Source organism: Sebastes fasciatus, chromosome 16 (assembly GCF_043250625.1).
Source record: "Sebastes fasciatus isolate fSebFas1 chromosome 16, fSebFas1.pri, whole genome shotgun sequence".
Taxonomy (NCBI): Eukaryota; Metazoa; Chordata; class Actinopteri; order Perciformes; family Sebastidae; genus Sebastes; species Sebastes fasciatus.
In genome coordinates, this window is record NC_133810.1 from 30,998,792 (window position 1) to 31,026,056 (window position 27,265).

A 27,265-nucleotide genomic window follows, 5' to 3' on the forward strand; every position below is an offset into this window, starting at 1 on the left:
ACATAGAAATGTAACATTTTAGAAATGTATATCACCTTCCAACCTCTCCAGGTAACGAGTATCACTATTATACGTGCCCCCAAGGACAACGGTTAACCATGACCAGCTCTAAATCCACAAAACCAGCATGAAAATGAAGCTGAAACGATTGTATGAGAGTCTAACAAATGAATTACGATAAACACCTACTATCTGCTGTTTCACGTCATAAATATGTAATGAGAGGGAGCTCAGCTAATGTTATCCCTAATGGAATTACATCAGCACAAAATCCATTTCTCTACATTGCAGCAGTAGCCTAAGTAACACAAGTGCCCCTGTGGAGATCAAGTTATGGGACGGCTGTAAAATAGGCAAATAAAAGAGAGCAAGAGAAAATCTATCTTGATCTCCCAGTAAAGACGTTCACCTGTCTGGATGCTGGGAGTGCACAGGAAGGTCGGAAGACATAATGTCAACATGAGTGAGTAATGTCAGGCATCAATGTGATGAATACTGCGTTTGGTTTGCACAGTGAATATAATAATGTAGGATAACAGCATGGGTTTATTTTGGCTCGTATTTATTACTAGTACTAAACAAAGTGAGTCATATGCTGCAGTGTTAGCTAAGGTTATTTCACAGATTAAAATAAAAAGAAGTTCACCATCAAACTTTTCATTTGTTTAGCTTCTAGGCTTGAAGGAGGTTATGTTTTCACCAGTTTGTTTGTTTTTTTGTCTGTCTGTCTGTTAGCAGGATTACTCCAAAAGTCTGCGCTGAATTGGAATGACATTTCTTTGGAGGTGTGGGTTGTGGCACAATGAACAATCTTGATCAAATCTCAAACAAATTCTTTTAAGGATTCCGATCAGCCTGAGCATTAAGACCACAGGGTATAACACATGCGCAGTTTAGCTGATGAGAGTTGATGTCGCGTGGCCCCTCCTCCTTCCTTCTTCGAGCAGAGAGATACGTGTGTGGATGTGTGGCGAGACTCTGAGGTGCGGCGAGAGCGGCTGTCCGTCCGCGGTGAGAAAGAAAAAAGCGGTAGCTGACGGGATGAGAGACAACGTAGTGTAACGTTATACAGACATAACAAGGCTGCTGAATGAGAGAGGCATCCGCAGATACGTTACACGGAAACACACCGTGGTAATAACTAGCCGACCACCTCACGGTACCGCCAGCTGTGAGCTGTGATCTGTTTTTAAAGTCACACACCTTGGCGGAGGTCTGCGCTCTCCGAGTGCCATTCTAGTTTCAAGCAGCATTGAGACCATGTTGAACATAACAAATTTATTACAATTTACTGTGATGTATTTTTGCTTCATTATCTATATTTTGAAGTAAGTGAGGGAGTAGAGCAAAGACCAAAGACTTTAACTGTCACAGAGTCAGGTCAGACTGAGAGAAGGAAAGGGAGATGCAGAGACAGAGGACGATGATGCAGAATGTAGTGAATCAGACAGACTGAATTATGTATTTAAGTGTAGATGGAAGCTACTAATCTCTCCACAACCTCCACAGATCCTCCTGCTGCTTCATGACCTGAAGATCTTTTATCATACCGTCTCTCCTTTCCAATGACAATCACAATTTAGATACTTCATTGTGTTTTTATGTCCAGAATTGATAAATGCATTTAGATTTTCATTATTGTATGACTGTTCTTATGGAATATAACACTGTAAAGACAGACCCAGAATTGGCAAAGAAAATGCACTCCGTCCTCGTAAAGTCAAGTTCTGATTGCGTTCAACTGTTCTGCAACATTTTGATGTATTTATTTATTCTTTGTGAATGCTGCCAACAGCCTTAAACCATGACCCCCCTCCAGTCATACACCCCCGGAAATCACATTTATTCTGGCACGCTAACTGCAGATAACTGAGTTGTGTTTCATTTTGTGGGAGATATTGCATAAAACTGTAAAACTAAGTTGCTCTTAAAGATTATTATACTTTGATTATCATACTGTCATTTTCTTTTGTGTGTGGCATGAAACGAGGAGACGGGAATGACGTCTTGTCACGATGATCTTTGAAAGAGGAGATTCATGCTTCTGTGTTGGCCTGAGAATGTTGTTGTTTGCTTCAGACTCATAATGAGCTGCATGCAAGTGCACAATTGCAGACAATTGATCTGCAGCAGTGTGGTTAGACAGTTGCCTAATCCTCCTCTCTAATTTGCCATTGGTAGCCTAATTACTAATGCAAAGGGAAAGTTCTCTGTTGGCTGAAAGGTAAGATGAATCCAGACATTATTAAATGCATTTGATTGCTATTTAAATCATACAACGATTGAAAACCTGACCATATCTTAATGCATGCCATTAATGCATTGAATCTCTGATGGACTGTAATGACCGCAGCTTCTTATTTGCACTCATAAATGATGAAGAAGCAAGCTGCTACGAAGTCATATTGCCATCTGTGAGATTTTGTACACCAGCAGAATAATTCAATTTAAAATAAACTACACTGCATCGGGGGGGAGGAATGAACTTAGGAGAATGAGTGTAATGACATGCAAAATTGATTGGAAAATAAAATAACTGCTGCACCTTTGTTTTCAGGGCACTTGTTCAGGTCATTAGAGTTCTTGTTCTTGCATGCTGGGACATAACAGGTCACCAGTCTTAATTGGATCCTGATCCAAAAATGCTTTTTGTGACACCCAACGGGCATTTAATTTAAAAATGAATAAAAAAGTAAATTAATTAGCCTGTCTGCTAATTAATTTACTTTTTTATTTACTGGATGACAGATATTTCTTGTCATTGATTGATTTAAAAAAAAAATTGAACAAACCAACTGATCATAAAGCAAACTGCTATAATTCAGATATCTCAGATTAGGAAGTGTCACATTTGTTTGTTAAATTTGATCCTCACGTCGTCCTTGTGTAACAGACTTGTGATGAGTAATCATCATTCAGGCTCTGGTCTTATGTTGTTTTATCCACTAACAATGAAAGCTAAAAAGCTTCCCACAGAGAATACACCGATATTTCCCAAGGTGCTTCACTTCCTGTTCTTGCCCTTGGCATAAACCAACTATGATCTGAAAAACAATGTGTGTTTGTTTTTTTTACAGAATAATTACCCATATTCATTTAACAGCCTGATATTACTTTCAATTTGGTTTTGGAGCACAGGGAGTGCTGCAGAGGTTGCAGAATGCAGATTATTTTTTAAATACACAGAAGAAGAACTGGTATTGGTAGATATATGTGTCACTAGAAACTGAATTTGAATCACTTAATTGCATAAAAAAATTACAATTTGAATTTGTATTGTCCCATATTATGCAAAATGGACTTTTTCACGTCTTTTAAATATAAATATGCGTCCCCTGTGTGTCTGCAGCATCAGAAAAGACCACCCTCTCTCTTGTTCTCCTGCTCCATGTATCAGAAAATGTGTCTGAAAAAGAGCGGCTCAGATTCGTCTCCCTTGTTTACGTCAACAACATTGTATGCCATGGGTTGGAACGGTAGAACAACCTCCAGCTAGGTCTCTCACTGTCCGCCATTGTGCTTTCCCCGCTATCACAAGGTCACAAGGTATGGTTGGAGGGGGGTGCCCTTATGATGTGAACTGCTACTTTAAATTATGCAAGATCTTGCTCATCATCCGGGTCACTTGTCGTGCATCTGTCCACTGAGGGATTTGCAGTGGTGGCACTGCTACTTGCGTTTGCAGTGCCTCCTTCTTCTGTGGCTCCTCACATCTCAGGTCTTCCTGTGAGGCAGTGGGCTGCGTAAAGCTTCTTGAGGAAAACGGATCAGTTGCATAGCGTTCAGGTGCAGGTACAGTATGTTTAGTGGAGGCACCCCGCTGGGTGCAACATAAAGCCCCCCCCCTTGCATTTGACTCAGCAGCCCTTTAACTTCTGATACTCCACCGCCGTGTAAGGAGACTTTCTTACTCAAGTCACGGAGTGCATCTTTGTCTTGAGCTGTGGATGCATCACCAAGGTCCTGCGGAGGGTCACAAATTCCTCACTTAGTCCCAGTACGATCCCAGCCATCTCATCTATCTTGTAAATCTTTCTAAAGCTTCTCTCATTCATGCCATACCCATCATGAGCGGATGGGAATCCTCACTATTTTCCCTGTTGTCAGTGGTAAGGGAGCTGGGCTCTGGGGCTTGTCTTGAGGTAGGAGTGGCTACTGTAGGGGTGTTTTGCTACCGCTGATGTCTCCACCTTATCCCTGCTGTCTCTGCATGGACTGGGACAGTATATATCCTCTTTCTCCTTCGTCGACGATTCCTCAGCACAATTTTGGGCCCAGAAGTTTCAATAGCAAGTGTTGGAGCAAGGGATGGTTGAGGGTAGAGCCTTCTCTCACCTGGCCACGGGACGGGAGTTTTAAGGGACCCGGATCGGGATAAGCGCGGCTGACTGGTCAGTAGGTGGGCCGTTGCTCCAGGGTTAACCACTCACTGAGCAAAGACATGTCCAAAAGACATCAATTTAACATCTCTGTCGACCGTATAAAAGACGTCCACTGAGGAATGAAAGCTTTTGCGAGGTCTTTTTTAAAACGTCTTTTAAATGTTCAACTATCCACAGACGTCCAAAAGGGGTCCTAGTCAAACGTCTAGATATTGAACCCATTTTGCACGTCCACAGACGTCCAAAAGTGAATCTGGACTGACGGACTTTATACAGACACGATCTGAACGTCTTCATGACGTCACATGTTTGCCGGGCATACAGCATAGGTTACCGTGGTGATCTATCCCGGTTAAAAGTGAACCAGCAAGTCAGACACAAAGCTATCTGGTAAACCTGCTCAACTCACCTTGTGATGCAGCTCCCTGGTGACATGTTGAGCAGGTGTGTTTGGGTGACAATGTCACTGCTGTCATCAGTTAGTTGTGTTGTTATCAATCAAATACATCATCTTATCATCATTGTAGTTGCAATATGTAGAAAGCCACAATTGCAATTTGAATGAGGAGGGTAATATGTTTATTTTGTGACACTAGAATACTATTGATAATATATAAAAATATAATATTTGAATACCCTAGATTTAGTGTTTACCCATACACCTTTTAAATCTGCATTTCAACATATAACCCCTTCATGATAACTGATCCACTTTGTGCAGATTTCTGCACATAAGGATTGCAATAGATTATCATTTTTCATCTTCAGTTCAGTTCAAAACTCAAATTGGCAGTGAGCTGCCACCAGATGCAAGTGGTTCACATGAAATAAATTATAAATGAAAACTGGATGGATGAGTTTATTGAACACTGAAACCACTTTGGCTCGGCACAGAAAAACAGATGAAGCCATCTGAAAGCTAAATCCAACCTAATTACTCTCCAAAGTCAAACTGATCAGAACATAATAACATTTCATAGATATATGATTTTTTTATCAACACAAATGACACTAACTATTCCCCCTGTCACTGGGAAGAACTGATAGTAGGACTGTCAGGAAGCATGACGGTATTCATGACCAAGACATGATAATGGTGCATTATGGTGCAGAGAATATTTTAAATCTGTTCCTTGAAGTGTTCCAGCAGCATCTCTCATGTCATCTTGCATTGGCTGATGTTTCCAGCTGTGCGTGTGTGTGTGCCAACATAATAGTAGATATTGTATGTTTTTATAAAATGGTTGGCTGCCAGATAATTAAGTGAGCTGGATGCTACAGTAGATCCACAGGGGTATTAATGACGGTGGGAGATGCAGTAAGAGAAAGAGTCGGCCCCCCCTAAAGATAGCCTGTCAAGCAGACAAGATAATTTACAAGCTCAATTTCAAATTGAACCCTTTGATCTGTCAATTACAGCTGAGTTTCCCCACATGTCGCCTCCAACTTTCAATTTAGACTTAGATTCTTGACTGGCACTCTGAAAACGGCTAATTTTCTATTTGATGCTGGCGAGGGGTAAAAAATTGTCTGCACAGCATACACACACACACACACACACATATATACACACACACACACACACACACACACACTGACACAAACAATCATCACAAACAAACAGCAGGACTTTATTACAATATTCAGTTTGAAAACTCTAAGGTTTAAAGAGCATTTCAGAGGGAGGCCATGTGGATATACTGAACGTAGTAGCGCTAATAGGACTTACATAAATTAAAATTGTCACCCTTAGGGCGTATTCACACCTGCCTTGTTTAGTTGGGTTGAGTTGAACCCTGGAGCGTTTAACCTCTCGGTGCGGTTCGTTTGAGCAGGTGTGAACACAGCAATCGCACTCGGGTGCAGCATCAAAACAAGCGAACCGAGACCTCCTTGAAGGGGCGGTCTCGGTTCGCTTCCAGACGAACTGCGGTACGGTTCGGTACACTTCGTTTGTGGTGAGAACGTGATCCGACTTCCAACTGGAGAAAGCATTGCGCCTTTTTGGATTAAACCAGCTCCGGTAGCGAGCTGCGCTGTGCACGTCAACACCACACACCAGAAAACATTACTACAAAAGAGCCAACGCTTGCCCTCGCTATTCACATCAGTACTGAACAGGTGTAACATCAGGCTGTGTTGAAGACCACGGGCATACCTGATGGATCTTCTGAAATAGTTTCGGCCGATGAGCATGTCACAGTTTAGGAGGGTTAATGCACGCCTCCTCCTCCTCCGTCCGTCTTGATATGCAGATTCGGCGACTCCAGTGCATCAATACATTGTTTTCCAGTTGCAGCCGCGCCTCATTTTCAAACTGTATCGTTTGCCATGAGTGAAACATGACTACGAGGATGGAAACAATTTGGTCCCTGATTCAGACCAGAGCATATGAACTACAGGTGTGAAAAAGCCCTCAATGTTGGCACTGGGATTGAAGTGATGAAAGGAAGGGTAGGTGCATCATTGGGGTCATCAAGTGGGTACCCTCCAGAAGGCTACAGGTACACCCCCCTCAGTTCCTCCAGCCTTCAATGTGCAGCCCAGTTGTTGTCTTTCCTTTTAATCTAAAAACAATTGATGCTTTTTTCAGCTGCATTTAAAAGGACTCGACTTCTTGTTGGACCTCTCGCCCCCAGTTTTTTTATCAACAGACTGGCTGTAGATGTAGCAAGGAATCCCCTGCATCCCACTTCTACAGAGACAATGTTTGTCTTCCAGCCATTCTGGCCAGCTTCGGTTGCCAGTTCAGTGTAGAGTACTTGGTCTTTTTTCCTCTCATAAGCTTCTTTAACGCCATCTTCCCATGGAACTGTTAATTCCACAACGTATGCCAGCTTGTCATGTCTGGTCGGAGTGTCATAGTCACAGTAGTTGTCATCTGTCATGACGCTGGTGAGTGTGTGGGGGGGTAGTGGGTAGCTGAGTGTATGGATGGGAACGTCTCAGTGTATCTCTCAGTGCTGATCTATTAAAAGCTCTCTCTCTGGGTAAAATGCTTTTTGAGTCTAGATGATGAGAACACGATGACACCGTTCACACAGTGTTTAGATATGCAGACTTCAATTATTTTAATGGAAAAAGGAGAAGTACATCTTCCCTACAAGATTACATCATGTGGAGAAATAAAACTAAAAATAAATACAATTCAATTTGCCATTATAAAAACCAGGAAAGCAAGAGGAGGTAAAACAATATTGACACTGATTTCCTTCTTTTTTCCTCTGTAAAGTGAAAACAGTGGGGGGGTCTGAAGTAAGTATACCATGAGCAAAGAACTGTTTTATGTCTTTCCAGTCACATTATGTGGGAGGTGTTGTTTAGGATCTCACTGGCTTAGGTTGTGCAAAGGCAAACTGTCCTGCAGGGAAGCACATTGTGCTTTTAGTCTTTTAGTATCTCATCATCAACAGAGCCTTAGTCTTTGCAGACCATAAGGTGCTTTATACTTTTTTTATATACACTGGCTGCACTACTGTCTGTTACAAATAATGTGTAATACTAGTAATTCATTTTGCCAAAACGTTTTTTTCAGTGACATAAGCACGACATTGTTGTAGTGCACAGAAGGATCTGCATCCTGAGGAACACATGTCATTATAGGTTCAGGCAATAAAAGCACTTTGTATAAAATAATAGTTAAATATTATGCCTATGTGCTTACTGGCAGAGAGATTAATGAGAGCAGAGACTAATTGATACACCTTTAATATACTGTTTGTCCTTTAAATATGAAGCTACAGCCAGTTAGCTTAGCTTAGCATAATGACTGGAAGCAGTGGGAAACAGCTAGCCTGGCTCCGTCCAACTCTAAAGCTCACCAGAGCCCCTTTTCAACGAAAACGTTCCAGGAACTATGGAAACATCAGAGGAAGTGTATAGATTCATTTCCACATGTGAAGACAACAACACAGACTGATTGTTTGTATTAACAGCTGTGTGACCCAGATGTTGTCAGACGGACGTAGTGAATGAATGAAAAGGAGACATGCGGAGGTGGAGAAGGAGCCTGGAACCTCCAGAGTCTCCACAGTATAGACGACCTGCTGTGTGTTTGATGTAACCGAAATGAAACTATCAGAATGTAATGTTATATTTCTCTCCTTTACACACCTCTTCCTCTGTACCCCTCCACTCCTTCTCCGTCATTCACTCTCTCCAGCTTGCTCACGCTCTCAGATCGTTCGCTCTCTTTCTTTCTCTCCATCAGTCGTTTTTTTTTCAAAGTAGTCTGGAAACCGACAACAAAGCCTCACCTTGTTTTAATGTATACAAAAAGAAGTCTGACCATCACCCTGATATCAGTATTAGAGTGCTTCATTCTGTTTTGTTTTGTGTGTTATGTGATTATATGGTTTGTTGTTGACCGCACCAAAACTAATTTCTAATCAACTGCAGATGATATGGCAGTAAATGATTGAATCTTGATTTTTCCCTGAAGCTCTGTTTGAGATAGGAGCGGCACACCACAGCCTCACCGTATGAGTCTTTTGAGAGTTTGTTGCTTCTGGGGGAAGACACTGTCCTGACTTCCCATCAGCTTTCACTACATGACCACAGACCAGAGGTGGTTAGACTTGACTAGAATAATACCACCATGAAAAGACTTACGGAGATGGATTTTGTGTGTGGTAGAAGCCACATGCTCTCTATGGCCCTGTTCAGACCTGGTATTAACATGCATCCTCAGTGATCAGATCACAAGTGGACAGCTCTAAGTACAGGTGTGAATGCATTCAAGACGCATTGAGGACGCATTGAGATCGGATCTTTCAGACCACATTCAGAGGTGGTCTCGACCACATGTGGCCACATTCTTTTAGCAGTGTGTAGTGAATGTGTCCCGGACCACATTAAGGACCGCCTACTCAACTGACTGTTGGGATCCGCGAGGACTCAGCGCTCCTCAGGTGAATAGACAGGCAGACGCGAGCGCTTGTCTGCCTCGCAGCATGGAAACAGATTCTTTGCTCTACTGTATTCTGTCGGTATAACTGTATTTTATTAGAATATATAGGCTACATATCTACAGACTATCAGACTGGGACCAGGAAGTGCATTATTATCATACTGTCGGAGATGTGTCGGTGTTTTTGTTCCGCTGCTTTGCGCGGAGCTGACACCCACTCACTCTCCTCCGCGGCTCTCTGAAGCTCTGTATCACACTGTTGGCTGGCAAAGACAGCGGTGCCGATGGCGCGGAGGTTCCCGGGGACCGCCAGTACAATAAACTTATATGTTGTTGTTATAAAAAAAAATAAAAAAATTACCAGAATTCACAAATATGTAGGATATTACTACTGACATTCCTGTAATATTACGTCACAATGTGAACAGACGTACTTAAAGCTGTCCACTTGTGATCCGATCACTGAGGATGCATGTTAATACCAGGTCTGAACAGGGCCTTTATGTGGCTAATTCATTTTTCTCTGCCTCAGGCACAAGGCTACTTCAGTAAGAGCATGGATACAATTGGAACTTTTTCAGACTGATTTGTTTGTTTGGGTTGGTTTACTGGAGGGTAGAGCTCCGTCCAACCCTTCCTCTCATTCCTCTTAGCTCGCCAGCAACACATTAGAAGTAAATGGTTTGTCCAACTGAGAAGGCCGTTTACGGCTTGGCTTTCCTCACAGGGTTAAGAGTGATGAGTTTTTGATCCCTTGTGTGGAACTATTAGCTCCCCTCTAACCACATTGCACAGATGGTAGTGCGCACTTCACTCTCCATTTGGCCACAAAATGGGAGGCTGGAGGACAACCAGATGAAGAGGGGAAATTGCAGGCGGGAGGGAAGGAAGCATGAAAAGACTACTCGCCTTCCTCCGTCACCTTTGACACGGCAGATTCATCCACGCTGACGGGAACTCCTCTAAGGCAGCATGTTGATTAGCAGGAGCAGAAGCAAAATATAGGCTGTTGTTAAGAGTGGATCCATCATGTCGTGGTGCTTTGAGCTTCCCTGCTAGCCTCCCCATCTGTGTGTGGGACATTCTACTGAAAACGGCCCAGCCACTGCCAGGACTTTAATCAAAGCTCTGGCTAATTTAAGGGTTTCAAGTATGATAATTACGATAAATTTGCAACTAACACAAGCTGTCTGAACGCTGCAGGAAAATTATTTGATGGTAAAAATGTAAACACCAACCTTTAAGATCTTTGTTAGCATTATGATGAAGGCCTGCAAACTCAAGTGGGAAGGACGAGGTGACGGTTCTGAAACCAACCGCCTCAGCCCATCCACTCCTGCAGCAGACATAATCATTTGTAACTGCATTATCTTCCAGTTTTAGCTGAGCAAAGTAATCAGTTGATAATACAATAGTCAAGTGCGAAACATTTTCTACTTCCAGCTTCTCAAATGTGAGGTCATTTCAAGCAACCTGGTCTCAAGTTTAGGCGTATAAACAGCACGACATTACACAGACATTTTGCGTGCTATTTGTACAAACAAATGTTTGTGCACCAATCGAACCTCACCGCTCGCCAGAGAACCCGGAGAAAAACCCACGCTAAGACGGCGAGAACATGCAAACTCAACACAGAAGGGCCCCGAGCCAGGTTCAAACCTGCGATCCTCTTGCTGTGAGGCGACGTGCAGCTCTCTCCCTGAAGGTAATAGTTCGTATTCAGAGTACAGAATGTGTAACGGTCTGACAACAGTACTCTCATAGATAGTGTGAATCACTTCCATCGCTGCTTTCACCATGTTGTCGGTTCTTGATTAGAACTGGACCGGACCATATCTAATGTTGCTTTCTTGCACAGCATTGTAGAATGTTAGCATGATCTCGGCACCCACACCGAACAGTCTGAGCCAGCCTAGCACACAGATTATCAACGTGGGGACTCCAATTTAATTTACTGTCCATTTGTATACACAAGTACTTAAAGGAGCACATCTGCTCAATGGCACTGTCACCAATGATTACCGGCTCGCACTTCCCTGGGGTCACATCAAATGCTGATTGCGTATCCAGTATTCATGCTCAATTTCTGTGTTTGAATGAGACGACCATGGGAAATGACTCAGAAACAAAACTGTAAATAATATTTGGAGTTATTACATCAGCTTGAAATCCTATTACTTGCACGCCACTTGAAGTTAAAGCTGTATTTTCCTCTCCCAAATTTTCTAATAGAGCAAAAGAAACTTTCTAATCGTACATTAAAAAAGTAACGTTCGATGGCACCATGGCGCGCTATGACGACAACATCTGAATCACTGCACCATGTAATTGACCTCGCCTGCTCAATAAAGTTTGGGACCAGTCTCTACGTTGAATGTGTGCAGAAAGAAATGCCTGTGTGTTGGAGCGCATTTGAGGGGATCCTTATACATAATTACATAAAGCTCTGTAAACCAGTGAAAAGCTTTACAAAATCCCAAACTAGCAGTTATTAATTTGTATACAGAACACAAGGCAGATGGAGCGGGTAATTGTAAAGAGTCGCTGAGCAGACAGCTGAGTGTTTAATGGAATTAGAATTTGATTTTACCCCATAGGCAATAAATCTTATCTGGTTCCAATAACATCCCCTTCTAGCAGGGACTGCAGTAATGATGCATCAAGGGCGTAGGTTTCGTTTCAACTTTGGGGGGGGGGAGCACAGTCCACCCAAACACTTTCTGTCTAACGACTTCTTGTTTCAAAGGTTCATTCAGCCCAAATACTTATAGTTTCAAAGGTCTGTTCCACCCAAATACTACCTTTTGTTTAACGAGTTAATTCATTTCAGCTTCCACCTTTGACATTTACAGTTTAGCTTCCAGCTTTTCTAGCAATGTATTTCAGCTCTTAGCTTTTTTATGGTATTGCAGTTTAGCTTTCAACTATGCCAGTTTTACAATCCAGTGCAGTGCACTTTAAGATTTCTGTATTTTCAGCAATGCTTTGCAAAACATTTCAGCTGTCAGCCTTCAGACACATTTTCTACAGGAAATTAATTTTCTGTTTGTTTTTTTTTATTATTTTTTGCTATGTTTTTTGGATGCTTTCTACTTGCACATTTTTGCAGATTTTTTTTTCTTTTTACATATAATACATAGTGTATGTGTCTCATGATGGCTATTACTTTTCTTTTTGCTATCTGTTACGGTTATTGAGATATAGTAATGTTGCTGGTATGATGTCAATATACTGTCAAAAGAAAATTGTCTGTTGTGCTGTGAGATCTTGAATCTCTAGAAGAGCCGCGCCTGAGCTGGGTTGCTCACACGGGCAGTGTGGCTGCTCTAACCTGGCAACTTGATCGCCAAAATAAGAAGCAAGAGGTTCCGCAGCCGCCACGCGCTGACGTTCCCAGTGTGGCCTGGGCTTTAGGCAACAAAACCACTATAGTTAGGTTTAGTAAAGAAATGCACAAAGAAATGCACAAGGTTGTGCAGGCGAGGTCAGTGGGCTCTGTAAAGAAGATATTGCTGTAGGACTGTTAACAGTTGGGCCCGCCTACTGCGGTTGTCCTCAGATAAGCTAACACAGCTTTTCAGGTGTCTGGGTACAGAAGCAAAGACAGGATTACTTGGCACAGGCATTGCTGGGGCCCTTGGATGGAGCTCCACCTCGCCAACACCTTGGCTGGCTGAAAAACCCTAGCCACAGTCACTCTTTTTAAGGTGACAGTTGTAGCAGTAGGGTTGAAGACTGTGATGGAGATGATGCATTGCGGCATTGATGATTGCTGCATCTATACAACAATGTGAGCTACTAGGACATGGTGTCTTTCCATGAAACCTTTGGTTGGGCTCATCTTCATGTCTCCGGAACGGGGGAGGCGTGCAGTACCTGACACAATGTACTCACACCCAAACTCCAACACTGTTATGCATGCCACTCTAACAACAGGCACCCTGGGCTGGCGGCTGGGGTCAAAGCGAATCGGCCAAAAAACCAACAGACGCTCACCGACCACCTGAAACGGCTTCATCTGTCAGGGCCTTAACCCGGCTTCAACATAGTATCATCTTCATGACCATCATGATATGATAATAATCATTAAACGGATGCTCTGTGTGGGAAGCACACTCCCTCATACATATCAGATATGATGTGAATATGAGAAGAATGTTTTTTTATCCAACTAAATATTCAGCTTTAATCCATATTTGTTGCCGTTAAAAACTGCAACCAAAGTAAGCTCTGGAGAACAATTTAATCATAAATGTTGTATGGATATGAATGCTGATGGCAAAATGTCACAGAGCGCAAGGATGGTAAAGAAGACGGCGTCCGCGTTTCAAGACGGGTCGATGCCGACCCCTCGCACTGAGGTTGACAGTCGCGCCACGAGCGAAATGTTTCATTCCTCTGTAGGGTCCTTTCCATAATGTTGTCAGACACTTATAATAATAATAATAATCTGAGCCACACGGGGGACCACTAAACATATATAAACTGTCAATTTGTATATGAGAGAGATTCCATTATAATCTATAACCGCTCTAGATAACTGAACGTTGCATACTGTATGCCTTTGCTTGAAATGAATTAACATTTCAGTTGAGGATGGAATTCATCAGTTAAAAAGGCATACTCCTTTCATTGGCAGTCTCTTAGGGTATTGCAGCTGACAGCCATGGGCTCAGCATAATGCATCGGTAACGTGTCCTGCATGAGTAGATCTGGGACAGGAGTCAACACGGAGAAAAGCAGCAGCAGGGTGAAGGTACAGGATGAATGAACCCCACGCAGCCCTCTACAGTACATTGAGACAAAAACAAAAAATGTGTCGACCCACAGGTGCATCAAATGAAAGGTTTTCTAAACTGAGATATCTTAGCCTCACTATCAACAAGCACACCGGGGTACAGTTCCAAATTAACACAGCAGCACATTGACAAAATGCTAATAAGATCTGTTTGCTTTGAAGAGGAAAGATAATAATGACCATCCTGGCCCATCAGATGGATAAAAGCCTACAAATCCAATTAGAGCTGGCTTTTATGATGGATGAAAGGCATTCACTGTAATGGTTTGTTAATAATACGCGCAACTGCCCATTTGCACAACAATAGTCTAATTAGGGGAGACGGTTGGGATGTGACCCATTTGTATAAAACATCTGCGGCCACTCTCCATCGCTGTGATTCACCGGTGTTTGAAGCGCCCCAAATTGTGACAGATGAGTTGAAATAACGGTAGGTAGCAGAGCAGCCCTGTGACTGAGTGCTCGGCATTGTGGGTAGGAAGTCATGTGCGTGCTGTGGGCAGACAAAGTGCCAACATGCCAGGGGTACAATCAAAGGTATAGAGAAGGCTTTGTGGAAAAATAACTGAACTTTCTTTTGGCATCTAGCAGCTGCTTCTCAAAACTAATCAGTTGGTCGGCATACGGAGTAACCGGCAGCTATCAGTCATTTGGTCCTCTTGTGATGCGTTGACTCTGCAGTGTAAAGCTATCCCTGAAATGTTTGTGCCATTTGTGTAAAGAAAAGAGAGCAATGAAGATATTGAAAGTTACATCACTCTTAAAAATATGAATTGATTTCTAAATGATTTTTATTCAACGTGTCATGCAGTCACGTAGCCTTCTCTCGCTGTGGACTTAAAAGGAACTCTAGAGACCCTTGGCGACTCCCCTCGGGGCTCCTTCCAAAGCAACGCCCCCACACACACATGCAAGAGCACCGCCGCATCGTAACTACTTCACAGAGCGGAGAGAGGACCTCAACTCAACACCGCTACCTCATGACAAGTAACCGCGGCAGTGCTACTGCAGGGCTGAGTTTTCTCTTCCATTCTGCAGGAAACGTGCGGCGGCGGCGTGCTTTGAGTTCAGGCTGGTGCACGCCACGGGTAGAGTACGAGCAGGGAGGCATCTGATTGGTTCTTTCCAAGCGGACCGCGAGGCAGTGATTGGTAGACATTTTTACAGGATTACAGCAGCTACAGATGACGGCTCCTTTCCGGTACTTTTTCAGAGCTCATCAGTAATGGATCGCTGTCGGGGTGTAAAGACCATTTCAACCAATATAACAAATAGTGTATACTGAAAACATCGTCAACCCTGCCTTTAATATTAATAATAATAACTTTATTTGAACATGACCTTTCATAGATAGAATACAGTTCAAAGTGCTTTACAGTACGGCATTAAAAACAAGACACAGCAGAAATAAAATATAGGGAATAAATAAGTTCATAAAAATAGAATAAAAGATCTAATAAAAAGGCGAATGAGAAATAAAAGTAGTAAAAAATGCTAGTAGAAAAAGAAAGAAACATACTACATTAACTAAATGCCTGCCTGAATAAATAGGTCTTGACCAGCTACAACAGCAACGATCGGATTGTTTTCACCTTGTGAGTCTGTGTGCGAGTCATCGCGGCAAAATGTGGTCCTGGAGACGCCGACTGTAGCGGGAAGTACCACAGAGGAGGTCTGGAGTACTAATACTGTCACTGTGATAGCGTCACAACCGTGCTAGATGCAGTCACAGAACTTTACAGGTGTGTAGTTGAGATCGAAATGAAGGCTGAGTTCTAAGATGGCTGTGGTCCGAGCAAGGGCACTGGAAGTACGCGGTACGAAGTGGGGAGGGAGCCATTGGCAACAACAAGCACAAAAACCTATGAAGTGCATCCACTCGACCAGACAACCACATCCCTCCACACTCACACAATCACACACAAACATTGAAATAAAAAAAAAGTTGGTTCCAGAAAAGTTTTTCCAGTCCTCTGTGCATATGCTGCCATCATGTTAACTGATCAGGGTCTTGAAACATCTGCTGGTTTTAACTACACGGGCAGATGGCAAGGACATCTGAGTTTGTATATCACACTGGTGGTTGACACACAAGTAACGAGGCCTGTACTTTGAAAACTCTCCTGCACCAGGGTGTGTAAGTCATAATTGTTGCTCAAACTTCTCTGAAATGTTTAGTCATGTTCTAGCGGGTACATTTCACCACAATGTCCTTCATATTAAACAGCGAACTGAATACAGAATGTGGGCATGAGCAACTCTTCATAGCTGACACTAGGGAACTAGCAATGTTATACTCTGCTACACTTGGTAAGAGAGTCCATCTGAACTATATCAAATGTAGCAGGACATACCATTAAAATAATAAGTGGAATTCATGTGTTTGCAAAGTCAAGTGCAAACATTAAAGTTTATTAATTGCTGTAGGTTATATAACAAAGCTGTGGCTCAGTTGTATTATCTGTCACATAACATCATTGCTCTGTAGCCGCGGCATTATTCATAGTAAGCAGAGGGGTGAATGACATGAGAGGACACTGGAGGACAAGCGTGTCTCCGAGTGAAAGCACTTTCTGCCATTTGGCATTTGGGTGACATCGTCATCAGCTATGTGTGCACTCCCACCATTTCATCTGACATAACTCCTGCCCGTATTTCCATCAGGAACGGAGTGATTTCCGTCTCATGGACTTTTTAAAGGCCACATTTATTATTATAAGACTCCAGCTTCTGCCAGAACGAGATCACCGTGGCCACGTTTTTAACTGAACAATCCACTGTAGCAAATAGCAAAGGTGCAACCTGAGCTCACAAAAAAATATGTGAAATGACCACGACCTCTTAACGGCGTATTACGTGGTGGTGGCACGTTAAGTCACGGTGGACACTCAAATTCCCAGGTTCAACTGAAGTATGCTGTAACTCACACAGGCTCCGCCCACTACTGAACTCTATCTTCTCCTCCAATGCACGAGCATGCATCCGCCTACTGAAAATGTGAGTAAGAGTAGCCGACCAATCAGAACGTGCCTACCCGAATACGTGCGGAACCCAACAGTATTTATAAGGCAGCACACACAGCTGTCTGTCATCCTTTTTTCTCTTCAGCGAACGGCGATTTGCCCACCGACTGCTCATCTCCACCAATGGATGTCGCCGCTTCTCGAACCTGCTTCGAGTGCCTCAGCGCAAACACCAGAGAGCAGCATCCGACACTCCCACTCATGTGGGATTGAGATTTGTTCATTTTTATTCTGTAAATCTTTTTGATCTGGATCTGCTGTACAGTTGGCTACTTATTTCTACTTTTTTATGTAAAACAAAAACAAAAAAAAGCAGTAAAATAATGGCTTACAAGATTTCTTAAAAACAATCAGCGCGGTCTCAGGATGGGAATAGATCTTAATGCGTCACTAGAAGCCTGTCTGTAAACCGTTGACTGTACTGGGATCCAGTCCTGGGTTAGCAGCATGTCGGGCCGCCGCACGCTACCATAGTCTCGCTGTGGGTCAACCCGGACAGCTGACAGTGAGGTCGGAGGCCGCCTCAGCACAGCTGATGGGCTGACATGGGTCCTTCTGGGCAGCTACAACCAGCTAACTCTTGCATTGGCTAACGCAAGTAGCTACTGCTCAATAAAAAAGGGAAACTTTGGACTCTGTTATAAATATATAAAGGCCTACATTAACAACTGTCATTTAAAGGGACTGTTTGTAACTTTTTAAGCGTATAAATGTACCGGGTCGGGATCCCATGCGTGCTCGCATATGCACGCTCGTGTGTGGCCAGAGTCTCTCCTCCTCTGTCTGCTTGCCTTCACTCACACACCGCGCGCGGTCTCGCTCCACCTCTAGACGTGCATGCTGCTCACTCCACACTGCAGAAGAGTTAGTTTAGCTCTGAGAATATCTAGTGAATGTTCAGTGGACGTTTGTGCAGAAATAACTGCTGCAGCTCCTCCAGACCAACAGAGGTTTCCCGTGTCTTGTGAAGTGACGGGGCTCCGCAGAGAGAAACGTTATCGTCTCCCCCGTTCCCTCCGGCTGCGGTCGGGAGGCTGAGGCGGGAAAAGCCAACACTAGGATCAGCATTGATTCATGGAGAGACCTTGGTCTGGTCAGCTAACATTACTGCCAAGCAGCTGAAATATAGAGTGATATTGTGCTTTTAGCTGACGTGTGTCTCCTCACTGTTGAGCGATGCTCCTTCATGTCTATGTAGAGCGAGCACAAGCGCCAGCAACAGGACGCTGACTTTAGTTGACTTAACGGCCACAGGTGTTGCTGTTAACAAGCTATTCTGAAAGTTACAAATAGTCCCTTTAAGTGTCAATCAGAATTTTAAAAAAATATTTTTTCCAATGAAGAGAATTTTCTTTTAATGATATGGAGATTGTGTAATGGTTTACTTCCACCAATTACTCTTTTTTAAATATTGTGATCTCCCTCTTGCCTCTCAGAAATAGAGGAAGAGCAACCTCCTCTGCCTCCACTGTGTACGTCTTGATCAGAGAGAAACATGAACAACCCGTCTTTCAATTAAATGTGCAGCAGAGTTCAAATTGTGGTCCAAAAGTGTTTCTGTGGTAATGTTAACATTAACAGCTAGTAACTACCCTCGTCTGCTGGCTAAGACACATAAACCCTGTGGATGGATGGATATAACTTCACAGTTTCATTCAAAGCTGGTGTGTGGGGGTTTGCCTGAAAATTATGTTGTTCTTCACTGGATATATTTATATATATATTGAGAATATATTTATCCTTGTTGTTTCGAGCCGTGAACAAGGAGATTATTCAAGGTGAACATCATGAAAGGAGTTCTATTCACCACCAAAACAAATAAGCTTTGAGATGATCACGTTGTTCACCAAGGACACGGCTTCAACAACAAGGAGACTGTTTGCATTTCTGGCACACACACACCTCTACTACTTTTACTCGATCTGTATTGTTCTCCTGTCCGGGCTTTCTGAATTAAAGATGCAATTTTGTTTTATGGTAATACACTGAAAACTTTTATGGCATGCTAATGAGAAAAGGTGCTCAAAAAGACTCGATTTACCTGGATGAGCTTAGATTGGATGCATTAATAGATGAAAATGGAGGCCCCGAATGGAAACGATGAATATGTCTTTGATACTAACCTTTTGCCTGTGTGAGATGAGATCCTGCTGGGTGATATCTTACTTGAACTTCAATTTAAAATACGAGTAACAGCTGAACATGAGCATCAGAACAGCTTCAAGGCTCTTAATGTTTGGTTAGCTCTCAGTGGGTGTGCAGAAACAACAGGTTCATAGCATGTGCTCATATATCTCCATTTAAGTAAGTTGCATCGATTCATTAGTGGTCAAAGAGTAAATATGCCTAGAGGCACTGCCTCTGTATGTCATTTTATGTATGGGTCGTATAGCTAATGATCACCAGTGTTTGAGGTTTCTACTGTACAGCATATGTCAGGTATGTTGGTGGAGAAAAAGGTTTTAAAATAGCAAAATGTTAAGAACCATTTTTACCAGAATGTGCTCAGGGAGAAAATAAGACTGAATTTGAGTGGAAAGGCAAATGTTAATTACACAAACATAGTGCAGTGCCGTGTGTCAAATTGTACAGATGCTCTCCAGTGTTTTTTTTATATTAACACGGCTCATGAGACGCGGCACAAAAACGCTGGCATATTATTATTAATTCTAAGAAATTAATTGTGAATGGCCCAGAGAAGCTGATATGGAGAGGGCAGGAGAGAGAGTGCCGGCAGCTTGGGAGAACTGCCGGTTCACAAGAAAAAGTCACGGTACGCCAAAAAGTAAAATGCAGAAATGCTGGTACTGCGTACGGCGGAGAGTAACGGCCCACTTTGAGCACTGGACATGGGTCAATCCGTTAGCTGTTTCTGAGTGCTAAGAGAATTATTCTTGATAGTTTAAGTCTGATTTATCTTCTTTCGCCTCATAGCAATGCATGCTCTCTCATCGAAAATAACATTATTATATATATTTATCGATATGTCTTATATTTATTTGTTGTACTGTAATACATTCTAAAATTTGTGTAAATTGTAATAACTATTAAATATACATGATCCTGGCCATTCAAATTAATGCAAAAAGCATTTAGTAGGGCGTCATTATATAGACTGGCTTTCTCTCAGTACCCTTTCCAGCGTCCCTGGTCCACCATCATCACACTTTCTGTGTAAAATCTGACAGAGAAAAGCTTGTATTTGTTCTTTCCAAAATTCCCAGCTGACAAATCAGCATCGTGAATAGATTCTTCACCTAGCGATTCAAGGCAACCTCCTGCTGGGCCTAACGTACCGTGGTCAGCAGTCCCTGCTGTCTGTCCACCAACTCCCTCCTCAGGTTGGCAAATTGCCTTACACTGCATTACACAAGAGTGTTCTGAGAGGAAGAGTGTCCTGTTTCCTTTTCTTTGATACAAACACAAGTACAAAGTCCTCCCTCAAAACAGGCGAACAAGGTTGAACCAAATGATTCACGTTACACCAAAACAAGTGCTGTTGCATCTTCCTGCTACGTGATAATGATTAGAGTAGTTAACCAAAGCCTGTGATTCTGCTGCTATAAATGTTCAAGCTGGATTCTAATAAGTTTCTAGCCATGACCACAATCCTTCACTAACTTTAACCGCTGACAAACAATGTGTGTCCTGTCCATACGGTCGTCAGATTGAAAACACTCAAACGGGTCATTTTGGAAGGCGCAGCGGCAAAGAACCTATTTTGTGGTTCAGGTTGAGAGACTTGTTAGGATTGGGCACACAGCTGCTGTGTCTGGTAGGTCTTCTTCTGGGAAAAATTCAATGCCAAACACAAAGTTTTATGTTTCCTGTGGGAGAAACGCTGGTTTCTGTGGCATATGCAGGGAAAAGGGTAGAGAGAGCACAACTGTTGTCGCCTTTGCTGAGAAGACAAAGAACTGAACACCAGCCACAGAAACTACACACCAATGACAACAATAAAGACACATTCATCATGTACAAAAGGGGCCAAATATAAACACCTGCACTGCTGCACCAAAGATAAAGAAGCTCTCCAAGGTCAGAAGACAATATCGCTCGATACGTCAGCTAAAAGCACCATATCACTCTATATTTCAGCTGCTTGGCAGTAATGTTAGCTGACCAGACCAAGGTCTCTCCATGAATCAATGCTGATCCTAGTGTTGGCTTTTCCTGCCTCAGCCTCCCGACCGCGGCCGGAGGGAACGGGGAGACGCCGGAGTTTTGGTTGGAGACGATAACGTTTCTCTCTGCGGAGCCCCGTCACTTCACAAGACACGGGAAACCTCTGTTGGTCTGGAGGAGCTGCAGCAGTTATTTCTGCACAAACGTCCACTGAACATTCACTAGATATTCTCAGAGCTAAACTAACTCTTCTGCAGTGTGGAGTGAGCAGCATGCTCGTGAGAGGTGGAGAGAGAGAGAAGGAGCGTGGTGTGTGAGTGAAGGCAGGCAGAGGAGCAGAGACTCCGGTCCTGGAGACCAAAGCTACGGTCCCCCCCGCGGTCTCTGACCGCGGCCAACACTGTTTAACAGACGGGCTTCACTAGATACAACCAAGAGGTTTTGGTGCTTCACTGTAGTTTGTGTTGGAGTCTTGTCTAAACAGCGTAGCCACGCGCGAGCGCGCATGAGACACCGACCCACAATGATTTATACGTGTAAGAAGTTACAGACAGTCCCTTTAAGAGTTTATACTTCCAGAATGAATAACTGATCAGTTATCAGTTTTAGAAGTTTGAAAAAGGAGGCAGCCGTTCATTTGATTCAGATCAGAACGACAAATTGGATTGGTTTATGATATACAGTGCTTTACTATTAGAGATTCAACACATGTATATGCACAAGGTATCACAATCAATGACACTGACTTCATAAAAGCCTCTGTCATTCCACTGTCAAGACCACACAAAGGCAAAAACAGTCATTTAGCTTCCTTGCGAATTAATAGCGCAATCATCCGTTCGTTGTGTTTGCCTATCGTGACATGCCACTTAGCACATTGTTTACAAGAAACATACTGATTGTACATCCCCCAAACTGTGTCTCACATGTGGACCAGGATTTTCAGTGAGAAGGGATGAGGACAGCAATCTCTTTGTCTCTAACATTTGAGTAGGCAGTCGTCTCGGATACAAAATTAAAACATTTGACAAGAGGAACAGCCTGGAAGTGACAACGCCAAGTGCATTCTATAATATTCACATTCGGAAAGGAACTTCCTTATTCGGCTCGCTGGATATACTGGAGAAAAAAAATGTAGTTTCTTGTTGAAAAAAAGCAGAAAAGTTGTGTAAATCATGCTTATAGACTATTGTTTGAGATTAATGTGCAGACTTATAAGCCATTATATCAGGTAATTGATCATTTGAAAAATCTATAGCAGTCCTCTCCCCAGGCAAGTATTAATGTCTCTGTGGTCCATAATTCATTAACTGCTTGGCATACTGGTTGGAATTTTTTCAAGACTGAGAAAAAAATGCAAAAAGAGGAAAATCTCAGACTTACTTGTTACATAAAGTCACCGGACTTTCCCTGACAAGGCCATTCTGCAGCTTCTCATCTAGTCTCATGTACGATGTATTAGTATTCTTCTTCTTGATTAAACTCTACATTCCCAGACACTGCAACTCTTATTCAACGTCCCTATAATTAAAGTATGATGATGGCTTCACAATTTGAATCAGTGTCACAGTGCAGGAAATCTATAATCACCATCTGGGTCAGCGGTCAGGTTCGAATCATTTCGACGCGCGGACTCGGATGACCTTTCTAGTGTCTGGCAGTTCAGGCAAATTTAACTCGCCCAGATTTTTGCAGCAATCAAATTTCAAATGTGGGGCACATCCTCCGAGGGTGCTGGAAAACATGCTGATGAGCAGCAAGTGATATTACGCCGTCATAAAAAAAACCAACTTGTGGGATAATGGTGAGCCGAGTGCAAAAGTTCTGCTGTGTGTTCGATTGTTCCTGATTTAACTTCTATTAACAGCAGAGATGAGGATAGCCAGGCTGCATGAACGTGGGCGGATTATGAGATAATAGGGCTCTCCTAGATGGGAGCAAGACACAAAGACTTAATAGTTATTTAGCCTCTTTTTGTAGTTGTTTTGCAGTCATTTTGAGTCTCTTTGTACGGGGGGGTGGGGCGGGGGCTGACACTTTAGGCCCCTGGGCCTGTGCCCGGTAAGCCCGTTCAGTAATCCATCCATGTGCATAAAGATGGAGAGAGCTGATCTAAGTGGCCTCATTTGGCAGGAGGGAGGCTGGGATTTCAGACTTCTGCAGGCAACAACATCCGTATATCCAGGATGTCAACACACCCTGCAGGCCCAAAGGTCTTTTGAAATCTGCAAGTACACCAGACACTTTAATCATCAGAAGAGGGGGAGATAAACAAACGCAGGCTCCACATCAAAATTGGACACATAACGGACTCAATAATTAAAATAAAATAATAATAATATGTGAATTATAATTGATAATTAATAAAGCAAAATGATTATTTGTGCATCTTGCTGGGTCCTTGTTGCTGTCATGTTGTGTGTCAGTGTGTGTGTCCTTCTGAGACACACAGAGAGAGCTGAGACTGACGTGAAGGACGGAGCAGACTGAGCAGCAGAGAGAAACTCGTCTTGCCAATAGTTCTCGACAACAACACCACCAGACTGCAGCGCACTGCGAGAACCATGTGCTGGCACTTGATGTGGCGCCCAAGCAACTGACATCCAAACTGATTCGCTGGCCAAGTTTGAGGTGCTGAATAGCAAATGGACTGAACTCGAGCATTCCTTTCACAGGAGGAGAACATTTAGGCCAAGTTGACCAGAACGGCTGAAGGCGCAGAAGAAGGAATCTTAACTTTCACAATAAGACAGGTGTCCTTAAAAGATTGTTACGTGTGTTATTGGAATGAATTGTTTAGCATGTGTTGAATAGTCATCCAGATATTTCTTATCTACGTCAAACAGCTTTAATTAAGCTGACACTCAGATATGTTGTCAGGGGTCAATTACAGCTAAAGCTTTTATATACTGTATGTATGGCATTCATAAATCAGTTATGCTTTTGCACATGATGTTCTGCTACATTTATATGTATTTGTAATTTAATATAGTACATGATCTAATCCATTATTTGCAATTCTGACCTTTTGCTTCCTGACCTTGATGATTCTGGTAATCAAAATCAATTTATCATTTCAGCTTTTTCTGCTTTTCATATCATTACCTCATGATGCGTGTAATTTAAAGTCTCATTTTCATATTTCTTCATTAAACACTTTCCGGTTCTTTGTTAAATAGCCCTTGTGGTAGACTTAGACTGCAGATGGAATCTCGCAATGCAAATATTATTCACAGCTTTTAATCACTTGTATGAATCTACCCGCCCGGCTCTCCATCGTGGCTTTAATCTAACGTGATTTAGCATAAAGGAACATCATGCACCACACAGAGCAGAGAGTTTAAATATGTCTTGACTACTCCCCAGTCTATGTAGCTTCATAATATCTTATAATATTTATGCCTCTGAATGCTTTAGCTGTTTAGTTTGTGGCTGTAAAGTTTCATGAGGCTGTGATTATCCTAGAGGTCACCACAGGTCATTTTAAACAGTGAGGTCAAGTTTAAAAAAAACATGGTCTCACTACAATGAAATATCTCCTATGGGGACTAACATCATCACATATGAATGCAGTTGGGCTCATTGGATCCACAAGAGTCTCAGCTTTACAGTGAGACACAATTTATGTAATTCAAGCCTGTTTATGGACCCCAGTATGCAGAAATAACACCATTTTAGAATAGTCGAAAATAACACATTTATACTGCATGCAAACAACTGCATGTGATGATCATAAAGTGGGCATGTCCGTAAAGGGGAGACTTGTGGGTAACCATAGAACCCATTTACATTCACTGATCTGGAGGTCAAAGGTCAAGGAACCATCAGCTGTCTGATATTTTGATACCACCAAAGTTTTTCAAATCGTACATATTGGGGATTAAACAGCTTTTTATGTGTCTCCACAGCTAATCCTAACTCTGATCTCCAGAACACAACATTGTGCCTGTAACTGCAGCCCACTATCGTGTCAGTATTACATGGTATAGCACTTCCTGTCATGCATTAAATAAATAGTTTGACATTTTTGGAAACCAGCTAATTTGCTTTCTTGCCAAGAGCTAGATGAGAAGAGTGATATACACTCTCTTATCATTAATCTTGCTCTTTAAATAAAAGGTAAACTTTGTCAAGTCCCAAAGTGTGTAGTATTGTTTTAGGTAGTAGTCCTTCCACTTAATTCTCTGGTAGTTATATTATATTATATCATATTAGTTTGGTATACTATAAAGGCCCGGAGAAGGCGAGCGCTTTTGTCAGCGTCGGAATCAGAATGTGAGGCCGTGGTTATTTCCTGGAAGCAGTTCGTATCAGTGCAGTCCCGTGCATGCAAAGCTGCAAAGTTGCAAACACTAAGTACATAATTCTGGACATTAATAATCCAACACTGACATACATACTCATATGTTTTCTAAATAAGAAATTCACGTTTTAGAAAAAGAAGCAAGAAAAAGGCACCACAGATTTCTGGTAGAGGAAACAGAACGGTGATATGATGCTTGAAGAAAAGAGTTAAAGTCAAAGTCAGCAAAGGATGACCCAGATGTGGATGTTTATCTACAGAAACAGAAGCTGTATTTGAGAAAGTGCCACATGGTGTCACTTTGAGGTTTTAGTCAGGAGGAACACACATGGCCTGTTTTCAACAGAGCCAGTCTTTTGCTGTTCGGAGCCACTTGATAAATAGCTGGATTGACGAGAAGCCAAGGGCATGTTATCAGAACGAGATAATGTGCTAAGGAACACATGACAGAGGCAATTAGCATCACCTATAACGCCAACGTATACATGTATGCTTAATTCCACAAACCTCCCAGCTGCCTGATATGGAAGACACGCCACATAATGAATATATACAGCGAGGACTGTACACTCGCAGGGTTTCCGGTGTTCTGCTTTTCTTGTTGGCAGGAAGAAGCTAAATCCCTCAGGCCTTGAATAATGTCACACAATCAGTAAAAGTCGGAGAACAGATGCACAAACTGGATGAGGTTCTGAGTTATTTTGGAGAGGTGGTGTTTAGGAGGCAAAACGCAGGTTCACCTTGAGCACCTACATATAGTGAGACCTTTTATGTAACTGATATATTCTACAGCTGTTTGAAGTCAGTCATGGTTAAAAACTGGGAGTCACATTGACTCTTTAAAACAAAAAACAACTACCTTCACCTTTAAAATCCTACCAAACATTCCAAAGTGCTCTTGAAAATCTCTCACAGGCTCAACATGCAGCGTCACTGAAGCCTTTAATGGCTATTTATCCCATTGAGATATAGACTATGAATACAAGGACATCAATCAGAGCACATGAACATCAGAGCAGCTGTCCATCACAATACAATATACACATACACAGAGCTATATGAATGCACAAGCACACCTCTCTAGTATGTGATGCATCAGGACTGTTGACAGATGAAATAGATGCAGATGGGCCAACACATTTATATCAGTCTTCCCTCCTCCCTCCTTCCATTTATCTCTCTCTTGAGCAAGTCATCAGTCAATATGGAGCTTTCACTCGGCCACCTCAGGTGGCGCGATATTTATTTTATGGATGCGACATGCAACTAGGCAACTAGCACCACATGTGCCCCCCCCAGTCAGCTGGAACCAAAGTGATTTCTGCAACCCACTTCATTTAAACCACAACAGCGGAACCTGGCATGCCAATAAAATCCACACCATATCACCTGCTCCCACAAGAGAAAATTACAGGTCTGAGAGCTTTTCATGTGAGCCTCCCTCCTAGGTTAGAAAACGAAATAAATGCACAACAGGAAATGAAAATCCAAACTGGTAAATGCCTTATCTGTTAGTGCAAAGGGGAAAAACACAGAATAGCAAACCCCCCCAGGCGTTCCCGTTCTTGTAGTCATTTTCAGTCACGAAGAATACAACTTGAACTTCCAGCACAACAAAACCCATGAAGCGAGATATACCGAGCACCATTTGGGCGTCTGTTATTTACACAATATGCCAATGGGGTTTGCCACTGTGTGTTGGAAACACTGAAACAAGATCTGTAG